Here is a 16,126-nt window from a genome sequence, read left to right on the forward strand (position 1 = left end):
TTCACTTCATAGGTGAAAATTTGTTCAATCAATTCTTCAGAAATCAAAAAGAGTAAAAAAAAATCCCTCAAAAAATATGGCGAGTGGAAATCACAAAATAAAATGGCAAAAATAAGTCTAAATATGTTAATAATAAAAATAAGTATAAAAGGGTTAAATTCGCCTATCAAAATACAAATGATGTTCATTAGAGTTCCACAAAAATAAAATGATGCAGAAAAAGTTAAAATAAAAGCAGATAATCACCTAAAGCAAGTCTAGGTTGACAAAATAGAATTTAAGCAAAAAGCAATAAAAAGAACCAAAGGAACAGTTCATGTTGAGAAAAAGAAAGTTCACCAAAAATATATAACAATTATTAATTTGGCTACAATTTACAACATACCTCACGATAAATAGAACAAAAATTAAAAAATCACAGGGAGAAATTTATACCACAGTAACAGTAGGAAAGTTTTAGCTTAATTTTCAAACTGTTACATCAAGGAGACAAAAATGACAGAGATTTGAATAACGACTTTAACAGAAAGATCCAGAAATAGGTCAATTCCAAAGAATTGACATCATATATACTCAGCCATTGTAAAGAATCGATATCATATACACTGCCTCTAACCATAATGCAGTAAAATTGGGAATAAATCCTAAAATACAGCTTTCCTGCTCTTCCAAAAAATTGGATGAAAACTGAAAAAAGCAACAAAACAACAACAAAAAACCTTCTAAATAATTCATTAGCTATAAATAGTAATAAAAAGTACATAACAATTAGAGTATCAAAAATATATATTGAAAATTGTATAATATGATCATAGAAATATTTAGAAGCAAATTTATACTTTTAATTCCCATACTAGAATATAATAAAAATTAAAAATATATGAGTTAGGCATTTGACTCAAGAAAGTAGAAAATAACAATGAGATAAACTCAAGGAAAAAGAAAGATGTAAACATGGATTAAAGAAATTTTTGATTAAATAGAAAGTGCACGAAGTGCACATGTATGTACACAAAATAGTAGATATCAGCAACACAACAGAAAATTTGACATTTGAAAAAATAAAACAAACCTCTGGCAAGACTAATCATGAAAATAATAACATTAAGAATTGGAGAAGAGGAAAAACTACAGACAGACTTAATATTTTTACTCAAAGTGGAATACAGTGGATACATGTCAATGAATACAAACCCAGCTGAAATTTACAATTTCTTATAAATTAAAAAATTCAACAATTTAATCAAGACAAAATAAAATCTGCTAATAGCTGAATAGGGGCACCTGAGTGGCTTAGTCCCTTAAGTGTCCAACTCTTGATTTCAGCTTAGGTCATGATCTCAGGGTCCTGGGATCAAGCCCTTCATTGAGTTTTGCACTCAGCAGAGACTCTGCTTGAGATTCTCTCTCTCCCTCTCCCTCTGCCTGCCCTCTCTCCTCTCTCTAAAAATAAATAAATCTTTAAAAAAAAAAAAAAACGGGGCGCCTGGGTGGCGCAGTCATTAAGCATCTTCCTTCAGCTCAGGGCGTGATCACGGCATTATGGGATCAAGCCCCACATCAGGCTCCTCTGCTATGAGCCTGCCTCTTCCTCTCCCACTCCCCCTGCTTGTGTTCCCTCTCTCGTGGCTGTCTCTATCTCTGTCAAATAAATAAATAAAATCTTTAAAAAAAAAAACTAGCTAAATAAGCATTAAAGAAAACTCTCTCCAAGAGAGTCACCATTCCAGGTGACTTTGTACTAAATCTTAGAGTAATCCAAAATTCCTAACTTAAACAAAATATTCCAGAGAATGGAAATAGAGGGAAAAAATAGAAGAAGAAGAAGAAAGAATTTTGTGAATCTCATCCAACAATGCTTCAAAACCTAAGATATTGCAACAAAGTAACATGTATCCCAGGAATTCAAGAACAAGTTAACATTTGTTGATTTATTCATGTTAATTGTCATGTTACCAGATTAAAAGTGAAAAAAAAAGTCATTCAATAAATTCAATATCCATTCATGATAAAAAGCTCTTAGAGAACATATTTTAGAAGGGAACTTCAATAACCAAAAGAGAGGATTCACTTTATATCTAGCATCATGCTGAATGGTAAAATTTTTGAAGCAGAAATGTTAAAGTCAGGAATAGGACTAGGATACCCACTAGCATTCTTAATCTTCAATGTTGTACCAGAAGTACTAGCCATTGTAATGAGACAAAATAAAAAATAAAGAAGTAGAACAACTGAAAAGGAAAGGCCAAAACTATCATTATTTGCATACTATGTTTTTGTTCAAAAACGCAAAAGAATCTACAGACAACTATTTTTTACTTAAATTCAATTAATTAACATATATTATATTATTAGTTTCAGAGGTAGAGTTCAGTGATTCATCAGTCTTATATAACACCCAATGTTCATTACATCCCATGCCCTTAATGTCCATCCCCCAGTTACCCCAATCCCCCACCCCCTCCCCTCTAGCAGCCTTCAGTTTGTTTCCTATGATTAAGAGTCTCTTAAGTTTTGTCTCCATCTCTGATTTCATCTTGTTTTATTTTTCCTTCCCTTCCCCTATAATTCTGTTTTGTTTCTTAAATTCTACATATGAGTAAGATCATATGATAATTTTCTCTCTCTGATCGACCTATTTCACTTACCATAATACTCTCTAGCTCCATCCACATCTTTGAAAATGGCAAGATTTCATTTTTTGAGGGCTAGTATTCCATTGTATATTTGTATACACACACATACACACACACACACACACACACACACACACACATAGCACATCTTCTTTATCCATTCATCTGTCAATGGACATCTGGGCTCTTTGCATAGTTTGGCTGTTGTGGACATTGCTGCTATAAACATTGGGGTGTAGGTGTCCCTCTGGATCACTACATCTGTGTTTTTGGGGTAAATACCTTGTAGTGCAATTCCTGAGTCATAGGGTAGCTCTATTTTTAACTTTTTGGGGAAACTCCATACTGTTTTCCGGAGAGGCTGCACCACTTTGCGTTCCCACCAATAGTGTGAGAGGGTTCCCTTTTCTCTACATCCTCGCCAACATCTGTTGTTTCCTGAGTGGTTAATTTTAGCCATTCTGAGCAGTGGGAGGTGGTATCTCATCGTGGTTTTGATTTGTATTTCCCTGATACTGAGTGGTGTTGAGCATTTCTTCATGTGTCTGTTGGCCATTTGTATGTCTTCTTTGGAGAAATGTCCATTCATGCCTTCTGTCCATTTCTTGATTGGATTATTTGTTCTTTGGGTGTTGAGTTTGGTAAGTTCCTTATAGACTTTAAATACTAGCCCTTTATTTGATAAGACATTTGCAAATATCTTCTCCCATTCTATAGATTGACCTTTGGTTTTGTTGACTGTTTCCTCCTGCAGGCAACTTTTAAAAGTAGTCTGGGAGCCCAGAAAGATTGCTAGAGATGAGGCAATGTACAAAAATTAATAACATTTCTCTATGCCAGCTATATCCAAATAAAAAATATAATAAAAATATTTCTTATAAAATAACAATATAATCCATAAAGCACCAAGAAAGCCAGAAATTACCTTTACATAATGATTAGAATCCATGGAGTCAGATCAATTTGGTTTCAATTCAGCTCCTTCAGTAAGTAACCTCATGACATTGGTCAGATTACTCATTCTGTCTAGACTGATCTCATTTGAAAAAATGAGAATAATAATTGGCACTTCTCTCAGAGGGTAAATGTGTAGATTAAAAGAAATTATACATGCAAACTACTTAAAATGATATCTGGCTCAACCTGTGTAGTCATGGTAGTAGCATCTGTAATACACAGATAGGCAGAACATATGCGGGAAAAAACTGTACAATTTTATTCGTGGACATAAAAGAACTGAAATAGAAATAGAAGAATTGGGGTAGATAAGTCCATTATCTTGAAGATGTTGAATATTCCCACTTTTTCTATCAATTCAACTCATTTACAATCAAAACGCCAATAGGATTTTATGAAGTTTGAAATACTAAATCTAAAATTGTAAGGACTAATAAAGGCATAAGAATAACCAATATAATTTTGAAATATAACAAGAAGAGTACCAAGAATTCAAATATATTACAGAGCTATAGTAATAATAGGGAGCACTAGTGAAGGAAAAGGGAAATAAATTTCAAAACCAGTTTCTGTGCATACATGAACTTGGAGTATGAGACCATTGAAATAAGTGGGGATTCTTTCTTCAATACATGGGACAACTGGTTTTCCTATGAAACCTTACAAAGGTAGATCTTTTTTTCACATCAAACACATTTGAAGATAAGAATAGATTATTTTTACATTTTTAAACATTTTTAAATATTCACAAAATTCAACAACAGCATCTCCAGTCATTAGAATCTGCTAGACCTACCTCAGATGGGAAGGGACAGACTATGCAGCTCAACTCTGTTCTCTAGAAATGTACTTTTCTTTCAAAGTTCACTTCAGCAATCTCCCTGCTAACCTCAGTGGGAGAGGGGGAAGGACACTGCTTCTCCTTTGCACCGGCTCGAATGAGTACACAATATTATTTTCAGGACTATCTGCATCATGACTAATGGGCTAAATAGTGGAGGAAACTGTCCTGGGAGACCACAGGGAAAAAAAGAACTCAGTGCTATGACCGAACAATCTGGCTCAGACCTCAGATGGCTTCACGTGCACTCCTCCTCACCTGCCTGCTGATGCTTCTGCATTCCCTCTGGTTCACTAGGAAAAGTGTCACTGACATAGCGCAATCCAACCCATCCAGTTGTGTTTCAATCCTATTGCCTCCCACTTTCTTAAGGATCTTCTCCTACAGAAAAGTTCACTTTCCTGTGTGGTTTGCTGTGTTGGCGAGGGCGAGGAAGGAGACGGGGAAGGGCTGTGCTGTCCCTGATGAGAGGGCAATGCATTAACCCCTTCAACAGGCACCACACATCCACGAGGCAATCTGGGAAACCAGGACAAGGTTTTTGTTGCTACCTCATTTTCACTAAAAAATGGAGTGAGTCATGTTTCCTTTTGTTTAACTTACATGATAAAAATTTTTTCCAACTTATCCTTTACTGAATAATAAAGGCAGGATCATTCCAGGAGTGTAGGAGTTTCCAGCTGATCTGTAAATATTGCTATCATAATCACACCCACTTGTAGTTTGTTAACTGTAGCTTCTTCCTTGTGGCCCAGACACTACAAACGAAACAGTATATGGAGAGGCAGCATGCCCAGTCTGTCCTAAGAAAGCACACAGCACCGCTTAATCAAGTGCCGGTACTTAAAAAAAGAGCTCTCTCCTTTCTATTCTGAAAGAGAAATCTAGTAGCATTTCTTCCAGTTAATTATCTCTTCTCTTTTTAATTGGAAAGAGGATTTCAAATGACTCATAACAAAAATTTGACCTCAGTAAAAACAGAAAGCCAGGGCAATTGTCAAACAGTGTGGTTTTTTGAACAGTTAATACTATTTTCATCCTCATAAAATTCCAACTCTGTCAAACAAGGAAGGTGGCATAAGCCAAGAAATACATATCCTACCACTTTTACTTTTATGATTTTGGAAACCATTAAATAACTGAAAAAAAAAGTGAAATGCAGCCAAGTAACAGAGAAAATGGGACTCTGTGTCTTTAAGCTAGGGAGAAAAATAAAACCCAATCATTCCAAGTGTATTGCTTTAGTCATCTGGTTTCATTCTATTAATGACCTTTAACATCTGCAAAAATATTGTGAAAAGCTAATTTTGTTTGTACTGAGGTGGTGCAGAACAGTTTCTGGCTGTCACTCTAGGATGTGCTATAAAATAAAATTGTCTTTCTGGGAGTCTGACAAAAACCTACTGTACAGATCCAGTTTATTTACAACATCTAGGAATGAAAAGAAAACAGAATTTTACAACATGCCAACATGCAAAAAATGAATAGTACTTACACATTTGTGTGTGTGTGTGTGTATTAGCAATACACATACAGCTATCTCCCAAGATTAAAGATTTTTAATAACATTTTATGACATTCAACAAAAATTCTAACCAGCAAAACTATTTCTTGATAAATGTTATGCTGCTAAAATATGAGAAAGCGTTATTCAACATAATATGTTTTGATTTACTGCAGGAGCTCTTTAGAAAGGCAAAATGGCCTCATTTCCTCGTTTTGACAAGTCTTATGTTTCTATTACTTAAATAAGAATCTTTGTAAAGAGGTAGTGTCATCAGGGTTAATGTATTGACTTTATATCCTTAGAGGCCAAGGTTAAAAATATGCCACAGAGCCATCAAAAAGAATAAATCTAGTCATGGTGGCCTTGTCCTTATATCCACTCCTTCTCAATGGCACTATCCAATTTTGTCAATGATTTGTGGACCCTGCCTAGAAGTGTCTGGGCCTGAAGAATGTAGGACTTTCATGGTTCAGGAGTTTGACAAGCACTGTAGGCCCAGCTCAAGGACCGGAGAATAGTGAATCTCAAAGCTGGAAGAGGCTTGTAGCCACCTAGCCAAGGCTCCAATCTGATCAATTAAGTCCTTCTGACAACATACCCGCCATGAGGCCAAACACTCATGCTTAATAACTTCTAATAAAAGGGAATTCACTACCTTTTAAGGCAGCATTCTGTTTTGAGAAAGCTGTCAGAAAGTTTTCAAAATATTGAGCTGATATTCTCTTCTGGAAATTCCCCCTTGGGATCAAAGAGGATTCCTTTCTTCTTCATCATCCTTTGTATTTGAAAGTGGGTCAAATTCGTCTAGTTCCATTAACAGGGGCCCTATGGCATGACTCAAGATCCACATCCCACATTATCAGGGAGTTTCAGTCATTTATAAATAGATGAAGATTGATGCATGTATGGATAGATGGATGATAGATAGATGATAGATAGATAGATGATAGATAGATAGATAGATAGATAGATAGATAGATAGATAGATAGATTGAAGACAGGTAAGTACACCTCTATGGATGTTCTGAAAAATGAGCACTGAATTACAAGACTATCATTTTCCTTAACTAGGTATCAAGATTTTGGTAATAAACAGTATCCTTTGGCAGATTTATCAATGTTTGCCCCTACTGAGCTTACCAGCTTAACCAAAATCGCTAAGCCTTTTACACTAAGTTCCTAAACTTATCTTCTGAATCTGCAATAATGATTTTCAAGACCTGGCTCAGAACTTCACATCATGTGTCTGAAGTTTGATATTATTCCATTTGACCTGTAATCCCAATAGGTTATATCTTATACCGACCTTCAAGGAAAAACACCCAGACTTTCTGGCCATTCGATCATCCATATCACCCAGCATACTGCAAAGAGCACCCAAGGATGGGGAGGGGACCCACACTTTCCCAGTGGTCATTTCATGAGAGTTTTACCCTGTTGTCCTTACATCTGTTACATTTTGGCCTCCTAACTGTAGTCATAATACAGAGAGTTTCAAAGTTGCACTGAATGGTGCCAAATATATACCTGATAAGATAGAATTCTCTATATAAGCGGGAAGAGGCAGCAATCTATAAGCAATCTTCAAGTCAGTGGACATGGTTTCAAGATGAATAAAGTTTTATTTTAACCTTGCATTTCCGGGCACCTATTCTCACCCCTCTCAGTGATCATTTCCCAACTTTTTTTGCAACAGCACAATGAACGGACTTCAGAGTGATGTATTTTCTTTTCATCTCCAAATATGTACAGTTTCATAATGGGCCATCTGTCATTTTGCGATTCCATGTAGACAACAATGCCCTAAAGTTTTGTTGTCATAGCAACCACACCAAAGTCTCCAAAGCAAACTCTATAGTCTTTCCTAGTCTTGGATTCCAGGCAACACGGGGTGGGGGTTGGGGGGCTAAAATTTTAGAAAATCTAGGTCCCTATCGTTTGTTACCTGTGTACAATTAAAGCTTACCCAAGTGCCCCTCAAATTTCAATGAACTCAATTATAATATTATTTTTCTAAAAGGAGGAGCAAAAATGTCTCCTGTAAGCTGTGATTTATTTCATTTCAGGTTCGTGTTGTTAGAGGGAAGTTAAGTCTTGGTTTGAATTCTGGAGAGATACTCACATGTAGCAATCAAACCTTCCTTTTCACTCTCCTGAAGACCAATTTTAGAGGAGGCAAGAAAAAATTCAGCTCATTGTTCATATTCTTGTCTCCCATCTCATAGCATTCCAGAGTGCCTGTGCCACATTATAGCAGGATAAAGGAACCGAGAGTGGATTCTGTGAAGAAGGGGGACAAAGCACAGTTTTTAATCTTGATTTACTTTATTTCTTTTCTTCAGAGACTATCTGTTACTTATCTGTAACTTCTTTCCTGTCCCATAGGCATGGAAATGATTCATTTTCTTTCTTTTGATTTGTAATCTTTAACAGCTTTCCCAGAAGGTGTGTCTGCGAGGCACCCAGTGCTACCGTTTCATAGGGAAATAAGTCGAATCCCCTTGCTCTTTATTCTAATGTCTCTCGAGCAATTTACCCTTTTCTCGCTTTTTTAAATTTTTTTAAAAATTAAGAAATGGATATTCAATCAGTTTCCATGACTTATTCAGAAAACAACACAAGCTGCCCAAGTAGGAGGAGAAAGGGAAACGAGTTGTAAGAATACTAGAGCTGGTTGCAGAAATCCGGGCAAGGAGCGCAAGTAGGGGCAGAAGGAAGGAAGAGAAAGATACTGAAGGCAGAAAATACCTTAGGGTATCATTCATTCAACAAGATGGCAGGCACCGTCAGTTTGCATGGGAGGAACACAAAAATGGGCAAAATATGATCCAACAACTGAGGGTGTGGGAAGTGGGCTGTCTCACAGGCCAGGTATAAAATACCTACAACTATCTGATAGGGTAACTTAGCAGTGTATATTTTCTGAATGATAAAGAATTTTATTTCATATTTATTACATTTAGCCATATATGCTCATGATTGGCAATGTTGAAAAAGAAAGAAAATATATTTTAAAAAATATTCATAGTTTCACCACCTAAAGATAATCATTTTTAATTTTGGCATACTCTTTTCTAGATTTTCTCAGCTATGTAACATAGCTGCTTTTTATGTATAGATATTTTAAAACATATATATGTATATATACTATATATTTACATATAACATCTATGTAAAATATATATTTTTAAGTTTACATATAAATTGGTATTTATTCATATATATTTATATAAACATTATATATACATTTATATAAATATTGTGTGTGTGTGTGTATAACCAAAAACATGTGATATATATATATATTTAATTCTGGATTGTCTCCCTTATAGTGATGACACAATACTTTCTACATTAGCACTAATGTATAATCATCATTTTTAAAGATTGTATAATTGTTTATAATGTGGTTATACCCTAATTAATACCCAATAAACCAGACACTAAACATTAAAGAAATGGTATCTACTAGCTTTTTCACTTTTGAATTATTTTCTTAAAATACACTCACCAAGTAGAATTAACCTTTCCAGGATATAAAAAAAAAAAAAACTGTATCAAAATCAGTGGGTACCAAGTTACATTTCATCTCAGCTTTTATGATACTTTCTGGCACTCTCTGTTTTTGTTATCCTGTGGCTGATGCGTGATTTACTGAGAATTAGAACCACATGCCCAGGTAAATCTTTCTGGGGTCTTCTAGAGTCCGCACTTTCTCATACTCTTTGTCTTAAGTCACACATACCTTAATTTTGTTCCTTCCTACCACCTTTCTCAATAGCTCACTAAAAGAGTGAAATGCTCCCAATATTTCATCTTCTAAGGACTTCATAAACATTTTGTGCATTCAGATTGGGTTGTATAGGGGTGACTTTTCTGGTGAGAACTGATGGAGTTCTAATATGCTGGGTCCAGGGTTATTTTAGATCAGTTTAATCTTCATGCTTTCAATGTTCAGCCCCCACTCCATTTCTTCTGATGGTCTGCTGTAGCAAGCCAGGCTTATTAATAAAGTTGTATCCCCTGCAGTGAATGTGTGCTTAAAAAAGTAAAAATGATGTTATGGACTAAATATGCCCCCCCCAAAAAAATCCTCATGTTGAAGCCCTAATATCAGTGTAACTATATTTGGAGATAGGGTCTTCAAGGAGGTATGAGGTGAAATGAGGTCACAAGGGTGGGGCCCTAATCCAAAAGGATTGATGTCTTTATAAAAAGAAGAAGAGAAACCAGGAGTGCACATGCATAAAGGAAAGGTGCTGAGGGCACAGTGAGAGGTAGCCATTGGCAAGCCAGGAAAAAAAAAGTTCTCCTCAGACCTGGTTTCTTCAGATCATGGACTTCCAGCCTCTAGAACTGTGGGAAAATAAATTTCCATTATTTAAGCTACCCAGTCTGTGGTATTCTGTTAGGATAACCCAAGCAGACTAAGACAGATTTAGGTATGAAGAAGTAGGGTGCTGATATAACAAATAGCTAAAAATATGGAAGTGATTTGGAAACTAGGTAATAGGCACAGACTGGAAGGGTTATGGGGTACATGTTGGGAAAAGCCTACATTGCTTTACGACATTGCTTTAAAGAAACTGTTGATAGAAAAAAATGAACTTTTAAGGTGCTTCTGACAGGGTTTGTGACAAAAATGTGAAACATGTTGCTGGAAACTGGTTGAATTGTGTTCTAGTGTTTTGTGAAAGGTAGAACTTATGAGTAACGACTTTGGATATTTAGCAGATGAGATTTTGAAGGGTAGTGTTAAAGGCTTGGCCTAGTTCCTTCTAACTGTTTATAGTAAATTGTGAGAGGAGAGAGATAAACTGAAGGAATTATTAAACAAAAAGGAACCAGAACTTGAAGACTGGGAAAATTCTCAGTGTATCCATATTCCAAAAAATGAGAAAGCATGTTCTGAACAGAACCCCAAAGGTGCAGCTGGACAAGTACTCCATCAAGAGATTATCTATGGATTTAATCGGTCATCTCAGCAAAAGCCAGGAATAGGTGAAATTTTCCTAGCAGAGACACTGCCCATTTGGACTAAGGGGACAGGAAGAGTTTTGGACTGCTAGGGTTCTATAGGATGGGACAATAGAGCTATCCAGCTGCAAACATATTGCATCCTTCAAAAAAAGAGATGAATGGCCCGAAGGTGACTCAGGGATCAGCAAGGCTGCCAATTCCACCACAGGCCCAGAGCACACAGGCCTCCAGGGAAGGCCATGTCCTCCTCAGTTTCAGAAGATAGGGCCGCCTCCTTGGATTCAGCAGGCAAGGGACTACTATACCCCCAACAAAGACCTCTTGGACAAGGCTGCAACCCATGACCAAAAGGGCAAGGCCCCACTGCCACAGTGGCTCTAGAAGGCAAGACCACCACTCCAGTGGGCCTTGAGAGCAGAACATGGAGCCAAAGAGGATTATTCTTAAGTCCTAGATCTAATGGAATTTGCCTTGTGAGATTGTAGACCTCCTTGATGCCCACCCATCATCTATTTCTTATTTCCAGTTTCTCCCTTTTGGAATGAGCCTGTCTATCCTATGCCCATCCCACCATTATATTTTGGAAGCACATACTTCTCTGGCTTCACAAGTATACAGCCAGAGAAGAATTTTTCCTCAAGATGAATCATAGTTCCGGTTTCATCCATACTGAATTTAGATGATATATAAATATGACTCTGGACTTTAAAGTTGATGCTGGAATGTGTTAAGACTTAGGGGCTGTTGGGATAAGGTAAATGTATTATTCATATAAGAGAGACATGAATTTTTTTTTTCTCTCTCTCTCTCTTTTTAAGTAGGCTCCATGCTGGGCATGGAGCCCAGTTCGGGGCTTGAACTCACAACCCTGAGATCAAGACCTCAGCTGAGATCAAGAGCCAGATACTTAACTGGCTGAGCCACTCAGGCACCCTGAGAGACACGAATTTTGATGGACCATAGGGCAGAAGGTTATGGACTCAACTGTGTTCCGCCCCCCACCCACCAAATTCGTATGTTGAAGCCCTAACCCCGATGTGACTGCACTTTGAGATAAGCCTCCTAAGGAGGTAATTAAGGTCAAATGAGGTTATAAGGGTGGAGCCTTAATCCAATAGGACTGGTGTCCTTATAAAAACTGAAGGAGACACCAGAAGCACATACTCAGGGAGGAAAGGCAATGTGAGGACAGAGGGAGAAGGTGGCCATCTGCAAGCCAAAAAGAAATTCCTCACCAGAAGCCAACCTGCCAGGACCTTGATCTTGGACTTCCAGCCTTCAGAACTGTGAGAAAATAAAATTCTGTTTTTAAGCTGTTCAATCTGTGGGATTCTATTACAGTCATTGGTAGTAAGCTGAGCAGACTAACACAGATGAGTAAGGTTCTGTCCTCAAGGGATCTACAAAGGAGTTGTGAGGAAAATGTTTAATCCACTCTGCTTCATGCCTCATTAGCTCAGGCCATACAGTAGCACCACAATAAGAGTCTTTTCCAGATGGATATCCTTCCGCAGAACATGGCAATCCCAGTCTGTCTTATAATTCACCCAATGAATTCAGGAAATCCTCAGGTTCTGCTATGGTATCAAAACTGTGCTGGCACATCGAATTTTTCTGGGAATTGTGTGGTTTGCTGCTCATGCATACCTTATTGTGGCCTTGTGAGTTCTGTTCAAGTCTCTCCTGTTTACTACCACCACCGCATAGGAAGTGGGGTCCAGCACCCAAGGTCCTTGTGTCCCAGAGATGACTGTGGCTTTCCCCTCTTCTCATGGCCAGCTCTATGCCATAGACAGTCCTCTTTGCTCTACTTGTGCTGTGACTGCTTCAACAGTCACTTCACTAAAACAGATGAAAAAATATTCTCAGCCCAATAACATCACAGTCTGTAGCCTGAGGCACAAAATCATGTTGACATTGCCTTCATTATATTTTAGAGATTTTCTTGACACACTCCTATTATTTTTATATGCCATTAAATGGAACTCATTTATCCCATGTCTTAGACAGAAACCTTGGGGATCTGGACTGAAGGATCATTTGAGGAAAAGCATGCTTAAAAATTGCCTCCTTGAATTTCACCACCCATAGGTACATTCATTCCTTCCCTTGAATCTCCTAGAATCCTTATAAAAATAGATGCTTGCGTTGCCAGCCCCACAGCCCTCTAAATTGATTGTGTGTCTGATCCTGTAACATGCACATTTGGGGTTCTGCTTGGAAACAACCACGTATAAAACATTTATATGTAAGGAAATCTATGCAAATCAATACAAATCTATACAAAAATACAATACAAATGTGGTAATAATGAAAGCTAATTTTTATGGAACACTTATCATGTACCTTGACTTGAATGATTCATCTGCACGAAGGGAGAAAATACAGCGTAGACACGTTAGGCAACTTGTCCAAAGGGAATGATAAAACCGGGATTCAAATTCAGGTCTGTTGACTACAGAGGCTATGCTATTAACCTCTACGCTGTGCTTGACATGTGCTACAGAAGAACTATTATGAGATGTTCAAAAGAACTAGAAATTTCACCGTTCTCGGGGTATTGGTCTGTTGAGGAGGTAAAATCGAAATTGGCCCTTGCAGGAGGAGGAGAGTACTAAGGTATGCAGATTTAAGATACGTACGTAGGCTTAGAGAAGATTCAGATTATAGTCTTGAAAAAGAAGGGATGCAAAAAGATTTTCTATGGGTGGTTAAAGGACTGAAAACTTCAGGTTTGTGAACAAGACGTCGAGACGATCATGTTATCATGATATTCCTTCATGAAGGGTGCTTCCCCAGAAAGTAAAAAACAGCAAAGCTCACAGCCTAGCACATTAGGGATTTTAAGCATTAATAATGATGAAATAGAGTGATAAAGTAACAGAATGTTTCACCAGTGAAGACAACCATTTTGTTTTGAAAGGTTCAAGGTGGGGGGGACGCCTGGGGGCTCAGTCCTTTAAGCGTCTGCCTTTGGCTCAGATCATGATCCCAGGGTCCTGGGATGGAGTTTTGCGTAGGGCTTCCTGCTCACCGGGGAGCCTGCTTCTCCCTCTCCCTCTGCCTGCCGCTCCCCCTGCTTGTGCTCTCTCTTTCTGACAAGTAAATAAATAAAATCTTTAAAATAAAATAAAAAAAAAAAGAAAGGTTGAAGAGAACAGATGTTCTCTAATCCTGTTGGAGACCTGGAAAAGTTCCTCAATGTGGAGTTATTCAAGCCCATTTTCTAGCTCAGCAAATGGAGTGCAAGTCTCCTGTCCACACAGATAATGCGTCCTCCTCAGAGGTGGAGATATCTGTTCTAAAAGGGTCTGTTTGAAGTTTCACACACCTGAAATCCTGCACCTGAAGCCTTCAAGTGATATAAATGGTGTGTATTAGTGTATGGATATGAGCTTGTCTATATGTTTCATGCTTGTCTATATGTATTAATGTATATGTGTATGCAACTGAAAACATCATAAATTGCTCTTCTTACATTCTTTTACATTGATAACATGGTTTTAAAATAATAGAAACTATGTAGGCATTACCCAGTCTTTGGAAAAGGTACCTCTCTCTTTGGAATTCTATGAGGTAAAGAATGAAAAGCAATATAAGACACCAGTTAACCTTTATACCTAGCTCTGCATTCTAAAACAGAAAAATAAAGGCTGCTGAACACATTCATCTTACTGCCTCAATTACTTGAAGTGGATAATCAGCTTAACACTGTAAGGACAATGTTGAATATGTGTTGATTTTTCTTTGGTATTGATTGCTGTGCTTTGACATACTGTTCTCGTTATTATGCTCCAAGGCACCACCTGGCATCATTGTCTGTCTTTATTCACACATCAGGTGATCATCCATTTTCCAGTTTTTTCTTCATTGTATATAGTTTCCAATGCATATGCCTAGAGCTGAAGACGTGGCTTATTGGTTTAAGTCACAACAGTTTATCTACTTTAAAGTACTGCTTGATGAAAACTATACAGTTTTAGACAGAAATCTCTGAAATCCGATGGCAGATTTTTTCTAGAGTGTATTTTTTTTCTTGTTTCTCTCTGGAAAATTACTGTTTCTCATTTTAGAGAACACTTCAGTGTCTTCATCAGTAATGGTCCAAACGTAAGCCGTAAATGCACCGTGACACAGGTTCTTGGCATAAATATCTTTATGTGAACAACCAAAATGTGTGTGTGTGTTTATTGAATAACAACCATCATGAGAATTATTGCTGTCAGCTTCCACAAAGAAGCATATGCTTAAATAGGTCACTTGTCTCTGCCTATGCACCTGTCTACCTGGCATCAGGCAAGCAGTATGTGCCCCCTCCTCCCAGGAATCAGCAAAACTTGTTCCCTGCACTTGGGACACCTGAGGTCCAGACATCCCTTTTATATCTCCAGCTCCTGAACTGTTCCATAAGAGAACTCTCTAAAAACGTTGTAGTTGTCCTTGTAAACAGTGCCCATCAAGTCAAAATCCTGCCAAAAATCTGTCCCAACCCATTCCCTCACCTTCCATGTTTAAGTATGAGAGCCCAACAGCCTTCTACATTTCCAAGGTTCCCATTTTACAAAACAGTCAACCGTGTTGACCACCCATAATCTACTAGTCTGAGAAAATCCCATCAGTCCAACCCCACCAGGACCTGAGGCTTAGTATTTTTCTGACAGTGAGCCAATAAGAGCCGAGTCCCTGAGTGTCCTGAAAACTCCGATCCCAGCCCTAAGTCTCTGCCTCCTTGTCTGTTATCTAATGTGCTTGGGACTGAGTGTCTGAAGACCACCGTGAGCACGGACTTTCCTTCCCCCACCCCCAACATAGACACATGACATCTCTCACACTGTTCCTGATCCCTTGTAATTCCCTGTGTTGGCCCTCCCAGAACGGCACCACTCCCCTGCCCTGGCTTTGTCCCCACACCCCACAATGCCTCTGTGACAAACCACTTATCCAAATGGCTGATGATGAGTCCCCTGCTTGCCCAAGAACACTAGCAATTCAGCTACTGGCAGATGTTCTTATATGGAAATTGGTCTTTAGAAATTCCTCAACCAGAAAATGTGGCGATTGCTTCTTCATAGAGAAACTAGAGCCTGCCCTCTCTGGAGGTAGGAACTTTACTTCAGAACTGCAGAAAGGTCCACTTTAAAAACAGAATCTGCAGAGATGAATTAGAGCTGAGGAAATAACACTATGCCTTCTAAACTAGGAGAT

The 16,126-nt window shown here is 37.9% G+C and overlaps 1 long non-coding RNA gene across 4 annotated transcripts in view; it reads right to left on the reverse strand.

The window, feature by feature from the left end:
* Positions 1 to 16,126, reverse strand: part of LOC117803746 — a 96,549-nt gene that overhangs the window by 70,119 nt on the left and 10,304 nt on the right. For 3 of the 4 annotated variants that reach the window (XR_004627791.1, XR_004627789.1, XR_004627790.1), the window contains exons 2-3: positions 12,569 to 12,763; positions 8,064 to 8,221 (exon numbers count right to left, since the gene is read on the reverse strand). This is a non-coding gene — a long non-coding RNA (uncharacterized LOC117803746). Of the gene's footprint in view, positions 1 to 3,263; positions 3,429 to 8,063; positions 8,222 to 12,568; positions 12,764 to 16,126 lie in introns of those variants that run through there. The other variant, XR_004627788.1, reaches the window with a different exon arrangement.

Source organism: Ailuropoda melanoleuca, chromosome 9, assembly GCF_002007445.2.
Source record: "Ailuropoda melanoleuca isolate Jingjing chromosome 9, ASM200744v2, whole genome shotgun sequence".
In the NCBI taxonomy this organism is placed as follows: Eukaryota; Metazoa; Chordata; class Mammalia; order Carnivora; family Ursidae; genus Ailuropoda; species Ailuropoda melanoleuca.